This window comes from Tamandua tetradactyla, chromosome 4, assembly GCF_023851605.1.
Source record: "Tamandua tetradactyla isolate mTamTet1 chromosome 4, mTamTet1.pri, whole genome shotgun sequence".
Lineage (NCBI taxonomy): Eukaryota > Metazoa > Chordata > Mammalia > Pilosa > Myrmecophagidae > Tamandua > Tamandua tetradactyla.
In genome coordinates this window covers 31,997,688-32,022,572 of record NC_135330.1, presented here as the reverse complement: position 1 = coordinate 32,022,572, position 24,885 = coordinate 31,997,688, and the positions used below count along the sequence as shown (strand labels likewise).

The 24,885-nt window shown below is 39.2% G+C and overlaps 1 protein-coding gene and 1 pseudogene across 2 annotated transcripts in view; one reads left to right on the top strand and one right to left on the bottom strand.

Annotated features, from left to right (window-relative positions):
• SEC16B (SEC16 homolog B, endoplasmic reticulum export factor) overlaps positions 1–24,885 on the top strand; it is a 99,291-nt gene that overhangs the window by 6,915 nt on the left and 67,491 nt on the right. Inside the window, exon 1 of one of the 2 annotated variants that reach the window (XR_013174119.1) lies at positions 24,766–24,874. The exons of the other annotated variant lie outside the window; for it this stretch is intronic. The gene's annotated coding sequence lies outside the window, so the exon portion shown is untranslated. Of the gene's footprint in view, positions 1–24,765; positions 24,875–24,885 lie in introns of those variants that run through there. 2 annotated transcript variants of the gene reach the window in all.
• On the bottom strand, positions 21,164–22,941 carry LOC143678872 (small ribosomal subunit protein eS1-like; annotated as a pseudogene).

The window sequence follows — 24,885 nt, the reverse complement described above, 5'->3', positions numbered from 1 at the left end:
AGTTACGAATTTACAGAGCAATCATGCATAAAATAGCAGATTCCCATTTACCACCCCACCACCCACACCTTGCATTGGTGTGAAACTTTTGTTACTACTGATGTAGCACTTAAAAAAAAAAATAGTTGTACTTTTTTTTTAGCCGTTGTTCCCTTTGTTACAATTGATGAAAGATTATAAATCTAGTTCTCCTTTATTGTCCATGATTTACGTTAGGTATATTTTTTTCCATACAGCTCTCTGTTTTTATGCATGTTAGTGTCATACATTTGTTATAACCCATGAAAGAACATTCTTAGACTATTTAACTGTAGTTCATAATTTAATAGAAGGTTCACTGTGCAGTACAGTCCTATGTTTTATCTTTGAATTTTCTAGTAATATAGTATGTACATCCTAAACGTTCCTCTTTTAACCACTTTCACCTGTGTAATTCACTGCTGTAGATTACACTCACAGTAATGTGCTACCATTACCGCCATCCATTTCTCTGCTCTCTAGCCTTTTCATTGGTTTATATATCTATTCCTTTGCCAGTACCATACTCTTTTTATTTTTATAGGTTTTAAATGTATTATTAGGTGTGCTAACCTTTTAATCTTTGTTCATATTTTTCAAACTTGACTCTTTGCGGATCGTTGTCTTTTTAGATACATTTTAGAATAAGCTTGTTTGGTTCTTCAGAAAATTTGGCTGAAATTTGGATTGGAATTACACTAAATTTATAGAATGATTCAAGAAGATTTAATATTTTTATACTCTTAAGTTGTTTGATCTATGAATAAGTATATTTTGCCATTTATTTAGAGGTTTCATGTCTTTTAATAGCATTTACATAGTTTCTCCATAAAGTCTTATGGATTATTTTTAGTATGCAATTATAACTACTTTATTTTATTATTGTTATATTTCCTAGTTGATTATTTCTTATTCAGAGAAATTTTTGACAGCTGATCTTGTATCTCATAATCTCTTTTTCATTCCTAAACTTTTAATTTTGGATAATTTTATACTTTAAGTACAGTTGCAAAAATAATACAAAACCTACACTGAGAACTCCACATACCTCTCACTCTGATACCCAGATCCACTAGCTTTTAATGTTTTGCCACATTTGCCGTATCGTTCTGTCTGTCCGTTTACTTATCCACCTACTTTCTATCACTCTATCCATCATTTATCTACCTACCTATTTTCTAAATATTTGGGAGTAGGTTGTATATGTCATGTCCCTTGAACATTTACAATTTCCATGTTCATTTCCTAAGAACAATGATATTTACTTATGTAACCAAATAATTCCAGTTATCAAGTACAAGAACTTTAACATTGATCCCAAGTTTACAGTCTGTATTCCAATGTTTCACATGTTACCCAAATGTCCTTTTGGACATTTTCTCCTCCGTAATTAGATTCATTCCAGGATTATGTACTACATTTAATTGTCATTGTATATTTTACAGTCTTACTGACCTTTCTTATTATGTGTTTGTCTGTTGTTTTAATTAGCTTTTCTATGTAGGTTATCATATTGCCTGCAAAGAATGGCACTTTTGTCTATTTTCTTCTGTTTCTCTTTGCTTTTTTAATTTATGCTTTATAACCTTGAACTTCTGAAAAAGGATTTGAAATAGATTACAACTTGTGACACAGGAAACAGGACAGTTTTAATAACAAGATAAAAGTATAAAAAATGAAAGTATTAATTCTTCTGGAAGAGGCGCCAGTCTTTCAAAACCTGGAACACATAGAACAATTACAATAGACTATGGGCAGCCCTGAGAACTCTATCTGAGATAATTCATCTGACATGATTTAGGCAGGGAGAAAGACCTAAAACTCAATGATTCTTAAACATTCTTGTTTTCCCCTGATTTTGAGATGCTTAGTTAGTATTATACATTTCATTGGAGACACATCTTAATATTTTTATAACTGAACCAGCAACAGATGTTTGTTGAAATAAGTATGTATGTAAGTCTGGCCATGTATGTTCTTTGTCTGTTTATTTTAGCAGAATGACACTTTCTTGCATGTGATACAGTACAGATCCACGGGCAAGGTGCTCATCTCTCTTAAATACGTCTTAACCTCAGCAGCAGGCTCATCGATATTCAAAAAAAACCTGATTTCTACCCTGAGTTCCTAAGGTGTCACCACCTTCCTTACTGAGCCAGCTTGAAAATCACAGAGTTTCCTTTTTTCTGTTTTCTTATGGGCCATATTAGTGTGATCATACAGTTTATTGGCCAAAGTTGAACTGTTTTGAGAATGAAATGTAATTGAATAATTACACGAGAAAACAGACAAACCAGGATGTGTGGTGGTCCTATTCATAATACGTCGATTGCCAAATTCTGTCAGTCCCACTTCTGTGATCTATCTCACTTCCATATTCTCTTTTCCATTCTGGCTCTTTCATTTGTTATTTTTAGTGACCTCCTAATTGACTTTCCTATTTTAAACTGCTCCCACTTCCTCCACCCATGTGATAAATTATTGCTGTGGTGACCTTCCTGGAGCATAGCATGGGCTATGTGTCTTGTCTCAAAAACCCTACAGTCTTTCACCATCGCCTGCATGGTGGAATTCAGATTCTTTGAGCTAGAATTTCACCAAAACTTTGATTTAAAAAAATATATTTTATTGACACATCTTTGCACACATATAGTCTATAGATGGTATATAATCAGTGGCTCACAGCATCATCACGTAGTTGGTTCTTCATCACCCTGATCATTTTTTATAACATTTGCATCACTCCAGTAAAAGAAACAAGGATAAATAAGAAAAAACTCATACATACCATACCCCATACCTCTCCCTCTCATTGATCACTAGTATTTCCATCTACCCAATTTATTTTACCCCTCATCCCCACTATTATTTATTTTTTATCCATATCTTTTTACTCATCTGTCCATACCCTGGATAAAAGAAGCACCAGATACAAGGTTTTCACAATCACACAGTCACATTGTAAAAGTTATATCTTTATACAATCGTCTTAAAAAATCAAGGCTACTGGAACACTGCTCAGGTGCTTCCTTCCAGCTTCCTTCCAGTTTCAGGTGCTTCCTTCCAGCTACTCCAAATACACCATAAACTAAAAAGGGATGTCTATATAATGCATAAGACTAACCTCCAGAATATTCTTTCAGTTCTGTTTGAAATCTCTCAGCCACTGAAACTTTATTTTGTCTCATTTTTCTCTTCCCCTTTTTGGTCGACAAGGCTTTCTCAATCCCATGATGCCAGGTCCTGGCTCATCCCAGGAGTTCTGTCACATGTTACTAGGGAGTTTACAACCTTGGTAGTCTGCTACCAAGGGGAGGACAGTGAGTTCACATGCTAGGTTGGCTTAAAGAGAGAGAGACAGGCCACATCTGAGCAACAAAAGAGGTTCTCTGGGGGTGACTGTTAGGCATAATCTTGAGTAGGCTTAGCCTATCCTGAGGCAGGAGTAAGTTTCACAGGGGCGAACTCCAAGATTGAAGGTTCAGCCTATTGATTTGGTTGTCCCTGCTGCTTACGACCATGATTTTGCCCTTCTCTCCTTTCTACTCTTATAGTTACAACTCCACCAATCCCTAAGCATGCATGACACTTTCCTGCCTCCCTTCTTCTGCTCATCTTGTTCACTCTACTCTCTCCTTCCAACCTCAAGACCTACTTCTGCCATGAAGGTTTTCCTCTAAGTAAGATGATAATCACTCTTCTCCTTTTTACCTTATAGAAGCTGCTCTCACAGGGTTTTCCATGTTCTGCCTTGCATCATAGGAGACAGCACATGTAGTCGAATGAACAGAGGATACTGAACCCTCTCTGTGTGGTGTGAATCCTAGCCCTACCACTTTGGAGGTGGTTACTTAAGGTCTCTGAGCCTTCATTTTCTCAACTGTGAAGTGGATATTATAATATTGACTTCAGAGGTTGTTCTGAGTGATACATGCAATGATTGGGTATCACGCCTAGCATGTGTAAGCCACCAGCAGATGCTCATTGGTTTCCCTTCTGTCTTTCCCCTTTTCTGAATGTATTGTAAGTTCCTTGAGAGCAGGTAGCATGTCTAAAACACTTTTATACCTCCCTATGCCTAGCAACTCAATAAGGTGAATTGAATTTGAATAAATTACATGCTTAAATTATGAAGGTAAGTATATGTACCTTCTAAGTTAATCTGTTCAGAGCAGAAAACAGAGAGTGTGTGGGAGTGCCTCGTTTGAACTGGAGTAAGCTCGAGTCCCTACCAGGTCCTGGTCTGTGGGGAGAGATTCTTACCTTTGCTGGGTGCTAGCATTATACTCTACTGTTCCAGCTGCCTGAGTGTAAATTCTCAAAAGGGAAGGAGGTTGTTTTAGTTTCGTAGGCTGCTTAAAGAGATACCATGAAATGGGTTGGCTCATACAATAGGAATTTGCAGTTTAAGGGAGAGAAAATGTCAAGGCCTCATCAAGGTGATGCTTTCTTCCCAAATACCGACTACCGCAATCCTTGGCTCCTCTGCCACATGGCAAGGCACATGGTAGCATTCTTCTCTTCCAGATTTTGTTGATTTCAACTGCTTGCTTCCATGGCTTTCTTTCTTTTTGTTTATGAAGGATTCCAGTAAGAGGAATATTACCCATTCTCAGTGAGGTGGGTCAACCTTAACTGAAGATGCCTCCTCGAAAGCTCCTACTTAGAATTGTTCCATGGCCCCAGAAAGGGATTAAATTTAGAGCATGTTCTTCTGGGAGATGTACAGCTTCAAACCACCACAGAGGAGAAAATAGACACCTGCAGCAATGGGGATCTGGGTGTTTCTTATTCTTGGTGAGGTCATGTTCCAATAAATGTGGTAAGAGAATTTCCCCAAAATTCTTTTTTTTTTCAGTGTTTAACATAATTGTATTACAATTAGGTAGTATTGTGCTGTCCATTTCTGAGTTTTTATATTCAGTCCTGTTGCACAATCTGTATCCCTTCAGCTCCAATTACCCAATATCTTACCCTATTTCTATCTCCTGATGGTCTCTGTTACCAACAAAATATTCCAAGTTTATTCACTAATGTCATTTCATTTCAGTGAGACCATACAGCATTTGTCATTTTGTTTTTGGCTAATCACACTCAGCATAATGTCCTTAAGGTCCATCCATGTTGTTAATACTTCATAACTTTATTCTGTCTTATAGCTGCGTAATATTCTGTCGTATGTAAATGTCACAGTTTGTTTAGCCACTTGTCTGTTGATGGACATTTTGGCTGTTTCCATCTCTTGGTAATTGTAAATAATGCTTCTATAAACATTGGTGTGCAAATGTCCATTTGTGTCCTTGTCCTCATGTCCTTTGAGTAGAGACAGCATATAGATGGGCCCTGTTTTTTAATCCATTCTGCCAGTCTGTGTCTTTTGATTGGGGAGTTTAATCCATTAACAGTTAGTGTTATTACTGCATGGGTAGTACTTTCTTCTACTATTTTGCCTTCTGGATTTTATATGTCATATCTACCTACCTTTACTCATAGTCTTCCTTTCTACTCTCTTCTCCACACCTCTCTCTTCTGCATTTTCCTATGTGTCTCTAGTGCTCCCTTTAGGATTTCTTGCAGAGGTAGTCTCTTGGTCACAAATTCTCTCAGTGATTTTTTTGTCTGAAAATGTTTTAATTTCTCCCTCATTTTTGAAGGACAATTTTGCTGGATATAGAATTCTTGGTTGGCAGTTTTTCTCTTTTATTATCTTAAATATATCATCCCACTGTCTTCTCACCTCCATGGTTTCTGCTGAGAGATCTGCACATAGTCTTATTGGGTTTCCCTTGTACGTGATGGATTGCTTTTCTCTTGCTGCTTTCAAGATTCTCTCTTTCTCTTTGACCTCTGACATTCTGATTAGTAAATGTCTTGGAGTATGTCTGTTTGGATCTATTCTCTGTGGGGTATGCTGCACTTCTTGGATCTGTAATTTTAAGTCTTTCATAAGAGTTGGGAAATTTTCAGTGATAATTTCCTCCATTAGTTTTTCTCTTTTTTTTCCCTTCTGTTCTCCTTCTGGGACACCCACAACACGTACATTTGTACGCTTCATGTTGTCTTTCAATTCCCTGAGTCCCTGCTCATATTTTTCCATTTTTCCCTATATTTTCTTTTTCTTGCCGGATTTCCATCTTCCAGTTCACTAATCCTATGTTTTGTCTCTTGAAATCTACCATTGTAGGTTTCCATTGTTTTTTTCATCTCTTCTACTGTGCCTTTCATTCCCATAAGTTCTGTGATTTGTTTTTTCAGACTTTCAATTTCTTCTTTTTGTTCATTCCTTGCCTTCTTTATATCCTCCCTCAATTCATTGATTTGGCTTTTCATGAGTTTTTCCATGTCTGTTCATATATTCTGTATTAATTGTTTCAACTCCTGTATCTCATTTTTGATATTGTTCGTTTGTTCCTTTGACTGGGCCATAGCTTCAATTTTTCTAGTGTGATTTGTTATTTTTTGCTGGCGTCTAGACATTTAATTACCTTAATTAGTTTATTCTGGAGATTGCTTGCACTTCTTTTACCTAGGGTTTTCTTGCTGGATGAATTTGTTGTCTATCTGTTCTTTGACATTCAGTTCAGTTTTATCTGGACCTTTAGCTTAGGTTTTGTTTGACAGAGGAGAATTTTTCAGTTTTTGTTTTCTTGTTTCTTGCCCTGCTTGTATGGTGCCTTTCCCCCCCCCACACTTAGGAGGGCCTACTTAGGTATTATAGATTCCAGCCAGATTTTCCCAGACCAAACTGGCCTCCTATCAGGAGGAAGGAGTCACCTGCATTGGTTTTCCCTGAGGGTGAGACCCAGGAAGTTGAAAGACTTTCCTGTGAAGTCTCTGGGCTCTGTTTTTATTATCCTGTCCAGTATGTGGTGCTGGTCTGCCTGTAGGTCCCAACAGCATAAGACAATGTGGTACCTTTAACTTTGGCAGACTCTCCCTGCTAGGGGAGTGGTGGAGACAGAGGAGAGGTTGTAGGCTGGTTTTAATGGCTCCAAATTACCAAGCCCTGGTGTCTGAATTCCTTGAGGGAGGGATTCCACCTGAGTTGTGCTTCACCCCTCCCCTGGGGAAGGCACAGGCTCCAGACAAGCCCTCAAATGAGTTTGTTTTTGCCTATGCCTGGGACAGTTGCAGCCTGAGGAGCCCTGCTGCTGTATCCAAAGGCAGTGAAGCCTTTGTAGAAACACAGCCACAAAAACCTGTTTCCTTCTTTTTTTTTTTTCCTTTTTCTGTCAGCCCTGCCAGCTTGGCGCTGGGGCAAAAATGAGCAACCTCCACTTTGACCAAGTTCACCTGAGCTGGGGGCCTATTTTTAGTAGTCAGAATTTGTCAATTAATTCCACAATTGGTGTTTGGTTGGGCTTAGCCCCTGTTGCTGGTAAAGTCTCTTTCCTTTCCCCTCTGGGAAGCAGCCTGTGGGGGAGGGGCACCAGCCATCGCAGCTTGGGGAACTCATGGTTCTGGGGGGGCTTGCAGCTGATCCAGTTGGTCCAGACTGGGGTACGCTGTGTGTCGGGTCACTGACATGGCCCCAGGAGCTGTTCTGTACTGTTTCTGGTTATTTAGTAGTTGTTCTGGAGGATGAACTAAAATGCGCACCATTTAAGCCGCCATCTTGGCCTGGAAAGTCCCCAAAATTCTTTTGAAGAATAGAATTATAAAATAGAAAGTGAATATTTAGGAAAATAATTTGAAAGAGAAATTCACAGAAGGTGGGGAAAAGGGAAAGATGACAGAAAATTAGCCACACATCTACGATGGGTACATGGGATACCTCCATGACGGCCAGAAGCACGTGATCCTGCCTCTTCCATGCTTTGATTGGCAGATACAAGCTTTTGGGCTGTTGCATACCCAGTGGTTCTGTTTAATGATATGCCTCACCTGCCTTCTTCTCACCCCATTTCTTCATTTAAAAAAATTTTTATTATGGCAGGACTGGCTCCTTCCTTGGCCCTGCTTGGGCTGGTTTATCTTGTGACCATGGTGGCCTTTTCTTCCTTGCTTGTGCTTGGACCTTGCTTAGCTATGATGCATGTCCTGGCCCCTGCGCTCCTGCTCCTTGTGCTAAGTGCCCCCACCCTGGCGGGGCCAGTATACTTCGAAGACTGCGGTTCTGAGGTTGGGGTTATAAAGGAACTAAATGTGAGCCCATGTCCCACTCAACCCTGCCAACTGCAGAAAGGACAGTCTTACGTGTCAGTGTGACCTTCAGCAGCAAAAGTCAGTCTCAGAACAGCACAGCCTTGGTACGTGGCATTGTGTTTGACAGTGAAATTCCCTTTATGATTCCTGAACCTGATGGTCGCAAGAGTGAAATTAAGTGTCCCATCCTAAAAGACCAGACCCCACACCTACCCGAATAAATTACCAGTGAAAGTGCATATCCCTCTGTTAAAGTGGTGGTGAAATGGGAACTTCAGGATGATAAAAAAAATAGAGTCTTCTGCTGGAAAATCTCAATAGAGATCACCACCTAGAGCTGTTTCATGTCATTATCTTGGGTGTAGGAGAGGATGAGTGGGGGGCAGAGAAGGAAGTGAAAGAAAAATCAAGACTGAAGCTAAATCAGTGCCATAGATGAAAGGAATTTCTAGATTGCTGTTTTATGCCTCTCAACCTCCAAAAGCATCTAAGACCTTGTTTTCTGAGAGCTCAGAACTGTTTCCCTTGGCATTCCATTTGCAGAAGGTTGAAGGAAGGGAGAGAAAGACTGTAGGGCTAGGATTTGATTGTCATCTTCTGTGTTTTTTTTGCCCTGGTAATAGGGAGGTCCCAGCCTGATAGGACCTAAGAGAAGTTGCTTGGAGGTATCAGATAACTAGCCCTAGACTTGTTGGCGCTCACAGTGGAGGTGGCCTCCTTGAATTTACTGCAACTGGTCAACGAATCTGCTGACTCCTGACCTCCAGTCCTATTGCTTTGACAGTAGAGACTTCTTCTCGAGTAGAATCCATTGTTTCATTGAAGGCGAAGTGTTCTATGACAGAAATTCAACTCTGAATGGCCAAGTCTCTGTGGTGGTCTGATGTCTCTTTTTCTGTCTTAGGTGGCTTTATTTAATGCAACACTTCTTTAGCAGATGTTTGATTTTTTAACATTAACTTGTGGCCTCTGTATGCACCTAGAAATGTTCCATTGAATAAAAACTTGTCATTCATGAAAAAAAATTTTATTGTCTTAAAATTACACACACGTTTCCCATTTTAATGAATTTAAAAAATATAATTCCCTGGTCTTAATTGCATTTACATTATTGTGCTGCAGTCACCATCATCCATTGTCAGAACTTTAAATAACACACACAAAATTTCCTACTTTAACAATTTAAAAATATATAATTCAGTGATCTTAATTACATTTACAATATTGTGCTACAATCACATTACCAAAACTTTTTCTTCATCCTAAACAGAAGCTCTATCCATTACACAATATCTCCCTATCTCTGCCCCCCATCCCATAGTAACCTCTAATCTACTTTTTTGTCTCTATAAATCTGCTTATTCCAGATATTTCATATAAGTGGAATTATACAATATTTTTCCTTTTGTGTCTGGCTTATCTCACTCAGTGTAATGTTTTCAGGAGTCATCCATGTTGTAGTATGTATTAGAACTTCACTCCGTCATTCCTTTACGGCTGAGAGGTATTCTGTTGTATGTGTATACCACATTTAGTTTATCTATTCATCTGTTGTTGGACACTTCGGTTGATGCCACCTTTTGGCAATTGTGAATACTGCTGCTATGAACATTGGTGTTATCTGTTGAGTTTCTATCTCAGTTCTTTTAGGTATAAACCTAGAAGTGGAATTTGCAGGTCATATGGTAATTCTATGTTTAACTTTTTGAGAAACTGCCAACCTGTTTCCAGAGCAGCTGCGCCATTTTACATTCCCACCAAAATGTGAAAGGGTTCCAATTTCTCCACATCCTTTCCAACACTTGTTATTTTCTGTTTTTGTTTAATAATAGCCATTCTGGTGGGTGTGCCACATCTTAATGTAAGCTGTTTCTATATTTAAATGAAAGTGGGTCTTTAAAAATATAAGAAACTTGTCTTTGAGACTAATTTTGTGAAACCCTGTAGGTTAATTGAAGACCCCAGGAGAGTAGGAAGACAAAAAAATCAGGATTGGAGAAAGTACACTAAACCAGCCAGGGGCTACCTTTCCCACTGATCAGTGGGTGTTGCTTGTAATAAAGATCAATTGTCCCCAGCTCACTAATGTCAAAATGACTTCGATTGAAAGAGGCAACCATTCAGGTGAGCAAGTTTCTTCAGGTTTAACAAGTATTGGTTAGAACCTCTAATGACCTTTTCTCCGCTTTGCCTGTGTTTCTGCTTCATTGGAATGATTTGATTTGAAAGCATTTGACTCACATTTTAGTCATCGTTTGGTTGTTCCACCATCTGAGCCATTAGTTAGTCTGAAAAAAAAAATCAATGCAACTCCAAGTGACAGCATTTATTCTATATGCACAGACTTTTCCCAGTTCTCCCTTGTAGGCTGGCTGCTGGAGAAATCACTCCCACACAGCAGCCTCTCTTTTTTCAGTAACTATGGATCTGTCCACCTGCACACACTTCTCTCAACAATCAGAATGAGGCTCTGTACTGTTAGCTGTGGAATGATCGTGTCTATATGTCACCAGTATATTTGTCCCTGTTCCTTTTTCTGTGTGGATTTAGAAACCTGTCTTTTCTATTTGAGGTTTGATAAAGACAATAATTAAAAACTTTATTTGACAAGTGAAGGAAAATATAGGTGCCATCAAGTAATAATTTTTTTTAAGATAACAATCTAAGAAATAATTTCCTTCTCTTATTTTTCTTTCAAAGTTTGTGTAAGTGAATTATAGAGCAGTGACTTTTCAAAATATCTGTTTGTAAAAATCGTGTGAGGGGAAGTCCTGATTAAGCAAACAAAAACTCTGGCATTTAAGATTGCTCTCTTTCATTTCACAGAGTTAATTATTAGATTGAAGAGCTGAATTGGAAATATACTGGTTTCTGGAACTTCATCCTTCTTGAAGAATCACATACGAAGTGTTTTTTATTCTTTTTTGCTCTATTTAGAAATGATCAGTTTATCAAACTTTAGAGAACCACCTCATTATGTTGAAATAATTACAACAATACCACATGATCATTGAATAAAGTCAAATTATCTTAATGTTTATGAGTAGAAATTATTATCCTGCTAATCCTGACTCATTCCCATTCCATAGGGCAACCATTGTTAGTGTTTTGGTTAGTTAGTCTTGTGATTCTTTTTAGACATCCACACATAGGTTTTTTTTTTAAAAAAAAAACAACAAATTTGAGTTTTAAAAATAACCTATCAGGGCATGTATACTGTTCTTTAATATACAATTTTTAATCAGTAATATATCATGGGGGTCATTCTATGTATTAAATGCAGAGTCATCTCATTTTTTTAACAGCTGCATAGTATTCCATAGTGAAGATGTACATCACAGCTTACCATTTCCTTATTAGTGGACTGACTTATTTGTTCACCGGATGTTTATTAATGTGCTTCTGTGTGCCAAGCCTAGAATTGGGGATATGCTGGTAAGCAAAAGTAAGCATGCTCATTGGCACTTTGGAGCTTACAAATCTAGTAGAGGAGTCAGACAGTGATCAAATACATATAATCATGCCAAACTAGCACCCTGTAAGGTATAATGGAAGAGTTTGATTCCAGGAGATCAGGAAAGATTTCTCTGAGGAAAGATCCTTGACCCTCTATCCAAAGAGAACCAGGAATTGCAATAGGCAGAGAAGAAAGGTAAGGATATTCCAGGGTCTTGTGGCTAATGAGTAAAAGGGACTGGAGTTCCAGAAGTGAAGGTGAATATTGCAAATGAAGATGGAGGTAGGGACCAGATTAGGCAGGCCTTGAAGGTCCGTTATAGAGTCTTTGTCTTTACCTTAAACACAATCGGATGCTAGTAAGTGTTGTAAGCAGGGTTTGGGGAGGGACATCACAACTAGAAGGGCATTTTGGAAGAATCACTCCAGGTATAGTGGGAGAAGAGATTGGAGAGGAACCTGCTTACTTGTGGGTGGATTAGTTAAGAGATGATCCAGATGAGAGCTGGTGGTAGCTTGGACTAAGTGGTGATGACAGGGAAGGAGAGAAATGGACAGAATGGAGAGCCACGTAGGAGCTTTTCAAAATGTGAAAAGACCTGGCATGAGATTGGATATGGGGGCCAGGGGAGGGAGAGGGAAATGTCATGATGACTCTTAAGTTTCTGGGTGGATGGTTGAGAGGAGGGACATCAGAAGAAAACTGGGTTTGACAGTGGAGCAGGGGAATGAGGAGAGGTAGAAGATCAAATTTTATATATGTTGAGGTGTGCTGGTTTGAAAGGATGTTTGGACTCTAGAAAAGCCATGTTTTAATCAAAATCCCATTTCGTAAAGGCAGAATAATCCCTATTCAATACTGTATGTTTGAATATGTAATTCGATCATCTCCCTGGAGATGTAACCCAATCAACAGTGATTGTTAAACTGGATTAGGGGAGCTATGTCTCCACCCATTTGAGTGGGTCTTGATTGGTTTATTGGAGTCCTATAAAAGAGGAAACATTTTGGAGAATGAGAGATTCAAAGATTGCAGAGCAGAATGACATAGCCATGAGAAGCAGAGACCCCACTAGCCAGCAAACTTTGGAGATGAAGAAGGAAAACGCCTCCCGGGGAGTTTCATGAAACCAGAAGCCAGGAGAGAAAGCTAGCAGGTGACGCCGTGCTCACCATGTGCCCTTCCAGCCGAGAGAGAAGTCCTGACTGTGTTCGCCATGTGCCTTCTCACTTGAGAGAAAAACCCTGAACTTCACTAGCCTTCTTGAACCAAGCTGGCAAACTAGAACATGAGGCATCCAAGAAATGCCAGTTATGCAGTTTTATTATCTGTCTTGTAACAGGTGTAGGTTAGAGAGACAAAGTTGAGAGGTGATATTGATGTCTGTGGAGTAGCCAAAATCACCCGAAATGTGGATACCTCTTCTTGCAACCCCTTTCTCTCTCCCTGGGAAGCTCTGGTGGGAGAGCTGAAGGAAATGTAAAAAAAAAAAAATAGGGAGAACTTTACAAGTATCCCTAGTCTCCTTTGGAAATATTGGGTTGTAAGAGATGTAGAATGAAAAGGTAAGAGGGTCTGGACAACAAGCCTTGAATGTCTTTTCTTTAAATAATCTATTGAGTATTATGTGACTGTGCTGTGGGCTATTGAATGAAACTTATCAGGGTGGTTTGGTGATTTAAAATAGATGACATTTTCTCCTTTGCATGGTTTCCACGAGGGTCAGATGAGATAATGTATGCAAAATGCTTTGCAAGTTGTCATTTTTGTAATAGATTACAAGGTTGTTTAGTACCAGTGTGTTCACATTCATTTCAGAATTGAAGCAAAATGTCTATTTTTCTGGGCTGACATGGACCAAAAGAATTGCTTGGTTTTTAAAAATGTCTCTAAATAATTTAATATTTTGTTGCAGCTGAAGTCATTGTGCTTTCTTATTAAGAATAGCAGACTAAGTGGCAGAGGCCTGATGAACTGGTGTACCTCAAAGTCATAATGAAGCTGATGATGTCTAGAGAAGCACGCCTGAATTGATCAAGGTGGTAGAGAGAGTTCTTTGTGAGAATGATTAAAGAATCAGGGCCCTTCATTCTGGAATGGCACAGGCTTGAGAGGCAGATATGATTGAAATTTATAAAAGAATGAAAATCCTGCGATAAAAAAATGAACTTATTAAATTTATAGCACAAAGACTAGGGTCAACTTTATCATCTTAAAGAAATAGTTTCAGGGCAAAGTAAAAATAGCACTTCTTCATATAGGGCTAGTAAGCATACAGAATTTACTACTCTCAAGGTTTTCTAATATTATAGACAAATACAAGAGAAAGGTTTATATTATTGGAAGATAAATTCATAGGAGATTGTAAAATGAAATTAAAATGATTGGGTAACTCTCCTTTATCTTGGAGGGTGATACCTGAGAAGTGACTGTTAAGCTTTGCTGTTCCTATCTGGCCTCCTTGTCCAAGTCAGGATTCTTATATGGATGTGCTAGAGAGAAGAAAGTACAGAATTTGGGCTTACCTGTCCAAGTCTCACCTGTCTAACCTTAGGGGTTCAGTTCTCTTCTATATACCTGAGTTTATGCATCTGTGTCTTTTTTTTTTTTTTTAAGGTAATATCAACAAATCAGCCCACTTCATAGGGCTATTGTGAGAGATTCAAATGAAGCGATATTTCTGAAAGTGCTTTCTGGCTGGAAAACATATTATCCTTATGAACATAAGAAATTCCATTGTTATTGTAGCATTTCCAGTTCTGTGCTCTCTGGCTGGGTTGACCTTCATCCTGCCTTTCTTTACCTTTGCTTCCTTAGGGAGCAGGGCTTACCAAATCAGAAATGGAGAGGATCGCAGACAGGGAAACAATACCTCATCCTCCAGGGTTGCAGAGAGAATGCGGATACCTCTTCTTGCCACCCCTTTCTCTCTCCCTGGGAAGCTCTGGTGGGAGAACTGAAGGAAATGTAAAAAAAAAAAAAAATAATAGGGAAAACGTTACAAGCATCCCTATTCTCCTTTGGGAATACGGGGTTGTAAGATAGCACCCGAAAAACTGGAATGTTTTGGTCCCTGGGGGACTTTGAGGGTTCCTGTGGATTTTAGGAGAACTAATAAAGGACCAGTACAGTGGCTAGAAGAGAAAACCATGGCATCTATTTCTTATGATTTCTCATAGGTTAAGGTTTTAAGGGAGAGAGTGTAATAGGATCATGAAGTTTCCTTGCAAGATGGCCATTGCATTTCATTGTAGCTGGAAAGCTGATGGAGATCTATGGAAAGAGAGAGAATGTCTGCCTTGCCTGGAAGGTCCCCTGAACTCCATGTTGTATCTCTTGGGGAGCTAACTTTGGCAAAGTGATTGTGGCAGTAGCAGAGAGAACTGATAAATTCCTGTTTCCTCCATAGCAGATATTATCTACTTTGCCTGATTTTTAAGCATTCCACTATATAACCTTACCTGACCTTGTTTCCTGTGTGGTATAGTGGAAAGAGAATGGTCTGTGAGCCAGGCAGCCCTGGATTTGAATCTTGGTTCAAATCCAGTGTGGGTTCAGTTTCCAATCCATAAAATGGTGGCAATAGTAACCACCTTGCCAGGGAGTTGCACTGGAGATGAAACAGCCATTATCTGTGAAGCATTTAGCATAGTGCCTGGCCTATCATGGGCCCTAAATAAATGTCAACCTTTGTCATGATCTGTCAGTGTCCTCTGCTCCAAGGAGATTGATTGCTAGACTGTCTGCTCTGTGAAAGCAGGGACTAGGATGTGCTTTTCTTGCTGGATGTCTGCAGTACATGCCCATCACCTGAACAAACCTCTGTGCCCTAAATCTCTTACTCGCCCTTCTGTGCAGGTTGTATTCATTTCAGGGTCTGACCAAAGGCTCATTTCCTCGATAAAAGAGCCTGTTGATCTTGCTGTCCTCAGAACTCCCATAGCATGGAGTTCAGCCCTAGGATGGCCATGGCCTTAGAGAGTTGTCCTGTTGCATCCTGTAGTTTAATCTTATCCTTTAACAATGTTCAACAGACATTTAACATGTACTTGTATGACCCAAGCCCTGGGTTAGAGATGCAAGCAGGAAATGAATTCCTTAGACAATGGATCCATCTCTGAGCTTTTGCTTCTGCATTGGACCCAGTGCAGTAAAGAGCCCATCTTGCCTCACAATCAAAGGAAAGCTTCTCTTCCCATGTGCTGCTTTTGACACGTGACACATTGGGATGGTTTGCAGGAACCTCTCATTTTGAGGTCCTGGGAGATATATTTTCTGCTCTTACAGCTTCCTCATTCCTGGTAACTTTGAGTTGATGGGAAAGTTGTGCAGAGAATATGTATTATTGCTGATTTTTTTTGAAAATAGAAGGCAGCACTCAGAACATCTTTTTTCTCATAAGAATAACATTCATATGTCAATCAGTGCCACTTTCATGTAACATAGGGCGATTGCTTAAAAGATTCTCCTTCCTTTTCCTTTTGTTCTAAAAATTGTAAAAACCAGTGGTAGAAGCTGGAACAGGTCTGCTGAATTTCTTCCTCCCTTTCTTCTCTGAAGAAGAGATCAAGGGCACTGTCTTTCTGAAGGCAGGTCTAGAGAAGTGGCGCTGGTGTGTCTCCTACCTTATGTCTTTGCTTCTATCTCAGGCCTGCTCTCTGATGTATGATTTTATTCATTTCCGTTGGAGCCAGGAATCACTGTGACCCACCAAGGACCCCTCCCTGTAGCTTCCGAGGCAGGTTCAGTTGCTCCCATTAAACAGTTCCCTTTTAACTTCAGCTTCTAAAATGTCTGATTTATTTTTTTCATTTTTATCTTCTCCTTTGCTTTATAAGTTATTTTTTTGAGTTAAAAATAACTACAAGGAGACCTTGTGATCTTCTTCTTACTGACCCAGATATTTTAAGAGCTGGAGGATTGACAGCAGCTTCTCGTCTGGGGATACAGGCCAGCTCTCAGGAGCCAATTAGCTAAATGTAATAATAAAATATTAATCCCGTTTCCCACACGTAAAATGCTTGCCTTGTTTTTCCTTACCTATCCAAACCCTCTTCACCTTTAATGCATTATAGACAAAGTATGGGCTTGGAGAAAAAAGATTTGGGTTCAAATCCTGACTTATAAGCCATCTGACCTTGGGGAAGTTGCTTCATGTCTGTGAACTTTGCTTGCTTTGTCTGTAAAATAGTGATAAGGAAAATCTCAGAGGATGAGGGTTGAGGATTAAGGGTCCACCCCAGTGCCTGAAATATACAGATTAGTTCGCCCAGAACTATTTCTCAAACTCCTGAAAGCCGAATTTGAGTAATTTTATTATCATTAATTTCTCCTACCTTTGAATTTCTCTATCATTAAGTCTATCTACACTGTACAATTTAACCATTAACTTTACCTTGTCTGTAAAATGTACCTCTATCCCCTTTTGGCATTTAAGTTCTTTGCAAGATTGCCCTATGCGATAAAAGGCACGTAGTCCCCAGTAATTGATTGATGGAGCACATTACCCACATTTTCTTTAGCATTCTGTAGCACCCACATTTTCTCTATCTTTATCTCACCAGCTTCTCTCCTTGCCGTTAATGGTGAGATAGCAAGAAATCTCTTAGGCTTTCATTATCTTGTCCATTTGCAGCTTCTCCACAAATAATTTACTCTTCTTGTATTTAACAATAATGCTGACATGCCATGAACACGGAGTTTGTTTGATTGTTTATTCACTAGTGGGGATGTTTTTTCTGTGAATCAACTTTGTTTTCTCACTCAGGCAGAGTTGAGGAAGCCCCACCCAGTTGCATTTGGGTCTGGTGAGATCACCCTTTCCCTTGACGTCTACAAAAGAGGCCTATTGCTCTCTGTCTGCTGGCTGTGAGACGCCGTCAGTAGAATTAATAATGGCCTAAGGAACCTGTATTCTTTGAGTGAAAGCACAATTCCTGGCTGCCATATCAACTTCAGCCTCACCTCCACAAACTAAGTGTCTAAATAAAATATAAGAGAGAGACTCTAATTTGAATTGACTATCTTCTCCCGAAAAGCCTTGGTACGAAGCCCATTATGCCTTACCTGGTTAAGTATAAGACTCCCAGCCATCCTTTCCCACACAGCTCTGTATTTCTGTATGTGAGCTCACCTCTCACCCTTCTGACCCCTAAGCCTTCCCCTAAATCTTCAGCCTCTTTTCTGAATGTCTCTCTCCTCTCTCTACTCTGATAGAGACCTAGGGGACACTGCTCAAGTGTACTGGGGCCTGATGGTGGGGACACCTCCTCTTTGCTCCTTCTGGCTATTGTTCCCATACCATCCTTCCTCCCTAGTCCCACACCCCACATCAACTTTGAAACACAGGCCATCAGGGTTTCCATAAACCTCCAGCTGCTACTCCATACAAAGATCATCTACCAGCCTGCACTCACTCTTCCTCATTCCCCTGCTGGCTCACTTTCACTCTCTTTGTCACTATGGTGGCTTGGAGCTTTGTATACCAGAGAAACATATTCTTACACCGAATCCATTCCTGTGGGTGTGAACCCTTGTGAACAGGATCCTTTGATGAGGTGGCTTCAGGTAAGGTGTGGCCCAGGATAGATCTTAATCCCATTACTGAAGACCTTATAGGGAAGGTCACAGCGAGAAAAAAAAAAGCTACAGAGGAGCCAGAAGCTGAAAGTCAGTGGAACATGAAAGAGAAAGGAGAAAACACCATGTGCGTTTCCATGTAACAGAAAAGCCAAGGACCAAGGATCACCATCAGCCAGCCCCAGAATGCCACAGTCTTCTGGGAGAAAGCCTTGCCTTTCTCCTTGATTTTGGACTTTTCCTTGCCTCATTATCATGAGCCAATAAACCATCCTCAAAGCCAGCCCATTGCATGGTATTTGTTTGAGCCACCAGGAAACTATAACAACCACTATTCCTATCCACAGTCTTAGTGATTGCATTGCCCACTTAGATCAGTTGGTCCCAACCCTGGCTGCATTTCTAAATTATTTGGGAAGCTTTTAAGAAATCCAGGCATTATCCCCACCCCAGTCATTTCACCTCCATCCCAAACATTTGAGCCAGAATCTTCTGTGAACCACTGGCATAGGTGATCCAAGTAGTATTCTGACCTCTCAGCTCCTTAACTTCAAGTAATCCTTTTTTTCCACCTCAGGAGTTCACTCTTACACCATCACACTCAAGTGTTCTCCATAACTAGCACTTGTCCTGCCTCAAACATTTTGATTTCCAGTATCTCCCTGTGACTACCACTTCCTAATTTTCTGCTCACTCCCTCTAGAACCCCAACTCCAACCGTTCTTTGACCTCACGAGTCCACCAATCCATCATCCTTAAACCCTTTTCACTGTCCATCATAACCCTTGGGCCTCCCCTTCTACCTTACTTAACCTACACTACATGGCCCATTCTCCACTCTTTTGCCTTACTTTCCCTCTATTGCCTTCATCTGGCAAGCCCCCTCACCTGCTAAACTCGACTCACCCATCCACATCTGCACCTAAGCAGAATGTATCTGAATGAAAATACCCAGCTGGCTTACTGGTCTTAATTTTATGATCACAGAACTCAAGTAGATTCTCAGTGCTGCCTGGCAGTGCTGCTTCATTTTCCTAGTTAATTCACATTCTTGTTCTCTGAGAGGCTATGGTACACATTCATTCCCCAAACCTCCAAATCTACTTCTAGAATATTCTGACTTTCTCACTCCTCCTCACTCACTCTTCTGCCATCTCCAATCTGTTGTTGAAACCCTCCAGTAATTTTTCATTTCTGTTATTTGGTCTTCAACTCCAGTAGTTCTGTTTAGTTCCTTTTTAGAATGTGTAGTTCTTTATTGAAATGCTCATATTGTTCATTCATTGTTTTCTTATATCATTTCATTATTTATGTGTATTTTCCTTCATCTCCTTGAGCATATAGAAGATTATTTTTTAAGGTCTTTGTTGGATATGTCTACATTCTGATCTTCTTCATGGTGTTTTCTGTATTTTTACCCTTTTTTTTTTTGCATGGGCAATCATTTTCTGTTTCTTTGTTTTGTAATGTTTTGTTGTACACTGTACGTTTAATAATTGAAAATATCAACTCTGGGATTTATTTCCTGAGATGTTTATTTTTTTATTTGTATCCAGCTAGTGGTGTGATAGAGATTTTCTTGAGTATCAGATGCTAACAAAACCAAGCAATTCTAAGAACAAAAACACTTTTCACAGTCTTGTAGAACAGATTTCAGAGTTTGGTATGGGTGACAATGCCACAATTTTAGTTTTTTTTTCCCCCTAGCTGCTGTAAGGTACTGAAGGCTAAAAGAAATATCAGTGTAATCATTCAGCACTCATACTCATTTGTTAAACCCTACCTTCTCTGTATAACTCTACCATTACCTTTGATCTTTCTGCCATTCTAACTTTCTCATGTTGGAAGTGGCTGTTGATAATACAGGATGGGGGATGGAACTAGTTGATATTCTGGAGAGGCTGGCCGCTCTGCATTTCAGGACTTATAAACTTATCTGGTCCTAGGGACCCATCTGGAGGTTGTAGGTTTCTGTAAAGTTAACTTACTGCATGGAACCTTTGTAAAATCTTATTTAATATCCTAGGTATCTTTTAGGATTGGCAGGAATGGTTTTGGTTTTGGTTTGGCAAGATATGTTATATAGCAATGTCTAACTAAAGCATGCACAAGAGCGACCTCCAGTGTAGCTTCTCAACTTTATTTGAACTCTCTCAGCCACTGATACCTTATTTGTTCCATATCTTTCCCCCCTTTTGGTCAGGATGACATTGTTGATCCCACGGGGCCAGGGCCAGGCTCATCCCTGGGGGTCATCTCCCACACTGTCAGGGAGACTCATCCCTGGATGTCATGTCCCATGTAGGGGGGAAGACAGTGGTTTCACTTGCAGACTTGGGGTTAGAGAGAGAAAGGCCACATCTGAGCAACAAAAGAAGTCCTTCAGACATACCTATAGGTAGCCTAAGGGGGAATTGGATTTTTATATCTCTCTTCGATATTAGCCAGCTATGCCAGAGGCCAGACTACATTCCTCCCTGACATAAGAGTGGGGGATAGGTGACAGTAACTGTTGTACAGAGATAGCAGTTTACTGTTATTTACCATAATTTACCAGCCTCATCTTCCCACTCTTCCCTGGAAGCTATACAATGGTCTGCTGGTCTCTGAAGTTTGGAAATAGTTCATTTATAGCATTCCTGCATATTTAATAGTTCTGGTAGAGGGAATGATTCTTGCAGTTTCCTGCTCTACTATCTTCCCACAATTCAGGATCTGCTCTTAATATTTGCAGCACAGTACTGTGAGTTCTATTGTGTGGCCCTGGGCAAGTTAACCTCTCTGGATCTTCAAATGTTTCCATCTAAAATAGGTTGAATTAGAGATGCTTTCACAAAAAAAAAAAAAAAAAAAAAAAAAAAAAAAAAATTAGGACGCTACTGTGATTGAAAGTTGAAAAGTAAAAGAACATTTTTTTTCCCCACAAATAAGACTTTTTATTTCTCACTTTTAAAAGTCTGAATTTTAAATAGATTCTTGGACTGGTGGCTCATACCCATCAGCTCATTCCACTTTAGTACCTGTCTCATCTCCAGTTGCTTTTCCAGAACTACTACCTTCACCGTGACACTCCATGAGTTTTCCCAGTTCAAACTTAGGCTTCTTCAGCATTTTTATTTTTCTAACAAACACATCATGGAGAGGATAGATTGGCAGTCCTTATCTATGTCTTTACCAGTGCTGTCTGGAATCAACTTATTGAACCCTTTTTTTTTTTTTTTTAACTTTTTGATTATATAATATAACATATATAAAATGCAACGAAAGAAAAAAGTAATAGTTTTCAAAGCACTCTTTAACAAGTAGTTACGGTGCAGATCCTAGAGTTTGTCAGGGGCTACCATACCATTCTCTCATATTTTTCCTTCTAACTGCTCCAGAATATAAGAGGCTAGAAGTAATAGATATATATATATTTTTATCATCATAATGGACTTTTTTCCTTTTTTTTGTGAAAAATGACATATACACAAAAAATATATATATTTCAAAGCCCAGCACAACAATTAGTTGTAGAACAGATTTCAGAATTTGGTATGGGTTACAATTCCAACAATTTTAGGTTTTTACTTCTAGCTGTTCTAAGATGCTGGAAACTAAAAGAAATATCAATTTAATGATGCAGCAATCATTTGTTTGTTAAAACCTACCTTCTCTGTATAACTCCACCATCACTTTTGATCTTTCTATCCCACTCTTTAGGGGCATTTGGGCTATGGCCATTCTAACTTTTTCATGTTGGAAAGGGCTGTCAATAATATGGGGTAGGGAGATGGAATTAGCTGATGTTCTGGAGAGGCTAAGGCCTTCTAGGTTTCAGGACTTATCTGATCCACGGACCCATCTGGAGGTTGTAGGTTTCTCTAAAGTCACCCTAGTGCAGTAAACCTTTGTAGAATCTTATATATTGCCCCGGGTGTTCTTCAGGATTGGCTGGAATGGTTTTGGTTGGGATTTGGCAAGTTATGCTAGGTAGCAATGTCTAACTGAAGCTTGTGTAAGTGTGACCTCCAGAATAACCTCTCGACTCTATTTGAACTCTCTCACCCACTGATACCTTATCAGTTATGCTTCTTTTCCCCCTTTTGGTCAGGATGGAATTGTTGATCCCACAGTGCCAGGGCTGGATTCATCTGTTGGAGCATCTCCCATACTGCCAGGAAGACTTTCACCCCTCGATGTATTGACCACTTCTTTCAAGTAATTTGTCTGCACCTCTTGAGTCATAATTTCTGTTATCTTCTTCTGGATTTGGCAGGCCTGTTGGTGCTGAGCATAAGAAGTCTTCTGAATCTGATTGTTGCGTTTTTTGGTAAAACCAACACAAAATAGATGAAGCAAACAACCATCGATAGTTTTGATGTCAACATGAGCTTCAATCATGGTCTGCCATTTTTTGGCCATGGAACACATTTTGTCACGAATAAGAACCATGCCATGGAAGTTGGCTAGGCAGTTTTTGCCTGGCACATCCTCAGTAACTAGCTTGAGTTTTCTAAATGCAACTTCATCATTCTGTACATCAGCTAGACTCACTCCAAAAACATGACCGTTAAGGCCATCAGATGCAATTTTAGTTCCTTGAGTCCTTGTAACTAGTGTTTTCCTAATATTTCTTATATTAAACATTGCTATTGCTTTCACATCATATAGCAATCTTTCTTGGAAAATGAATCAACCACTTTCTTCTTGGCTCCTTTTTTGCCACCTTTTGTAAGGCGTTTGTTCTTGCCAACTGCCATGGTGTGGCACTGAGAGCCAAAAGGAAGAACATTTCTTTTTTATAAAGTTATTTTAGAAACAGCTCTATAATGTAGGGATTTTATCTAAATAACACATTTTCCCCATTTAGTTTAAAATTGAGAACTTTCCCCACTTCTTCTCTTGGGCAGTGAATAGAATATATACAATTATGCCTTTTGATTCCTATGTGTATCTCCTTGATGCACAGCCCCGACAGTGACTTGACATCTTCAGTTTTCTAGGATTGTTCCAATTAAAAAAGTTTGTTGTTGTCCATGTAACTAAGATAATTTAATGTCCAAATTCATTCAATATACCTGACTTCATTTTTAATTCAGAAAATATGGTACATTAATACATAATGACCTCTCCAGTTTTCTAATTCATTTAATTTTTGATTATTTGGTTATTGCCCAATAGAGACTTATTCTCAATTTCTGGCTGTGGTACCAAAATTAACGGTTTGTCAATTCTAATTTCCTTCTTCCTTCCCTCAATCACCATAGACCCAAATGTTTTCTGCGTCACCCCTAGAATCCACAGTATGGATTGAACAGCACCTTCGGCAGCAACTGTGTATGTATACGTGTGCTGGGGAGTTCCTCCCTCTGTAACACACCCCAGGAAAGGTGTGAAGAGGTGACCCACCTGTAATATTAATTGCAAATGAAAGGAAAGTGTTGTGGAGTCTGGGCTAGAAAAGTGTTTTACGTTTCTCTTTGTTCTAGCCTGTCTGTTTTAGATAAGCATGAGAATATCTTTAGAATTCTTGAGTGCATTTGGAACAGAGAGTGGAAGAAACCTCAAATCTATTTAATATTCATCAGAGGGGTTCAGAAACATAAGAGTTCAGGCAAGTTACCACTTGTCAATGTTTTTTACATAATAAAAACACTTCCACTATTTCTTCTGATTACCTAAATTGAAGTATGCATAAAAAATAAAGAAGATACAAGTCACCTAGATTCCCACCACCTTATAATAACTAATTAGCATTTTTGTAAAGTTATACGTGCTTTTTTTTTGAGCATACACACCATACATATACACACTATTTGACAGGAATGGGATGTAATAAATGCTGTTTTATTATGTAGACTTTAAAAAACTTACTTCCACCCTCACCCATTGTTTCTGCATACCATTTCCTTTAAACAAAGAAGTATTATGAACAGCTAGATGCACCTTTTATACTTTTATTCATACAGATACATGAATATTCATATCTCATCATATGTAATTATACATACGTACATGCATATACATAAGCATACATATGCTTTTTCTTTTAAAAATGTGATAATATTACATTTTTTTCAGTCAATTATATGCCATTGAAATCCCTCCAATCAACTGGTAAAGGTCGAATTTATTATTTGTTTTCAAATATCCTAATATTCCATGACATAAATGTCCCATGATTTATTCAACCATTTTGTCTGTTCATAAGCATTCACCTTTTTTGTCTTTTATCATGCTAAACTCATCATTTTTAATGACTTAAACCCCATAATACTGACTGAGAGCCCCAGAGTTGTACTTTCCCAATTTCTATTTCTGACGCTTTTTCTGTCAGTTATTAACAGGTTGCCATTAATTGCTTAAAAAATCAATGTAATATTCAGGTCCCCTTTAGGTCTTCATTTTGACCCATAAAGGGATGTGTGTAGTTTGTTTTTGTAGTCTCGAGTAGTGGCTTCTTTTATTTAGACCTTCTCAGTATGGTGGTCAAATCATCATGCTTCTAGCCTCAGGATGTACACACTAAATTATTCCGTTTGGAAACTGTTGCTGAAGCAGAAGGGTTCTGGGCTGCTGACGTGGCATCACAGTTTACGGTGTCTGCCAGCTGTGAGTAACAGCAGGCTGTCATGATGGGATATAACAGCAGCAGCAGCAGCAGCAACAACTCGTGATTTAGGGGCAAAAGATGTAAGTACATA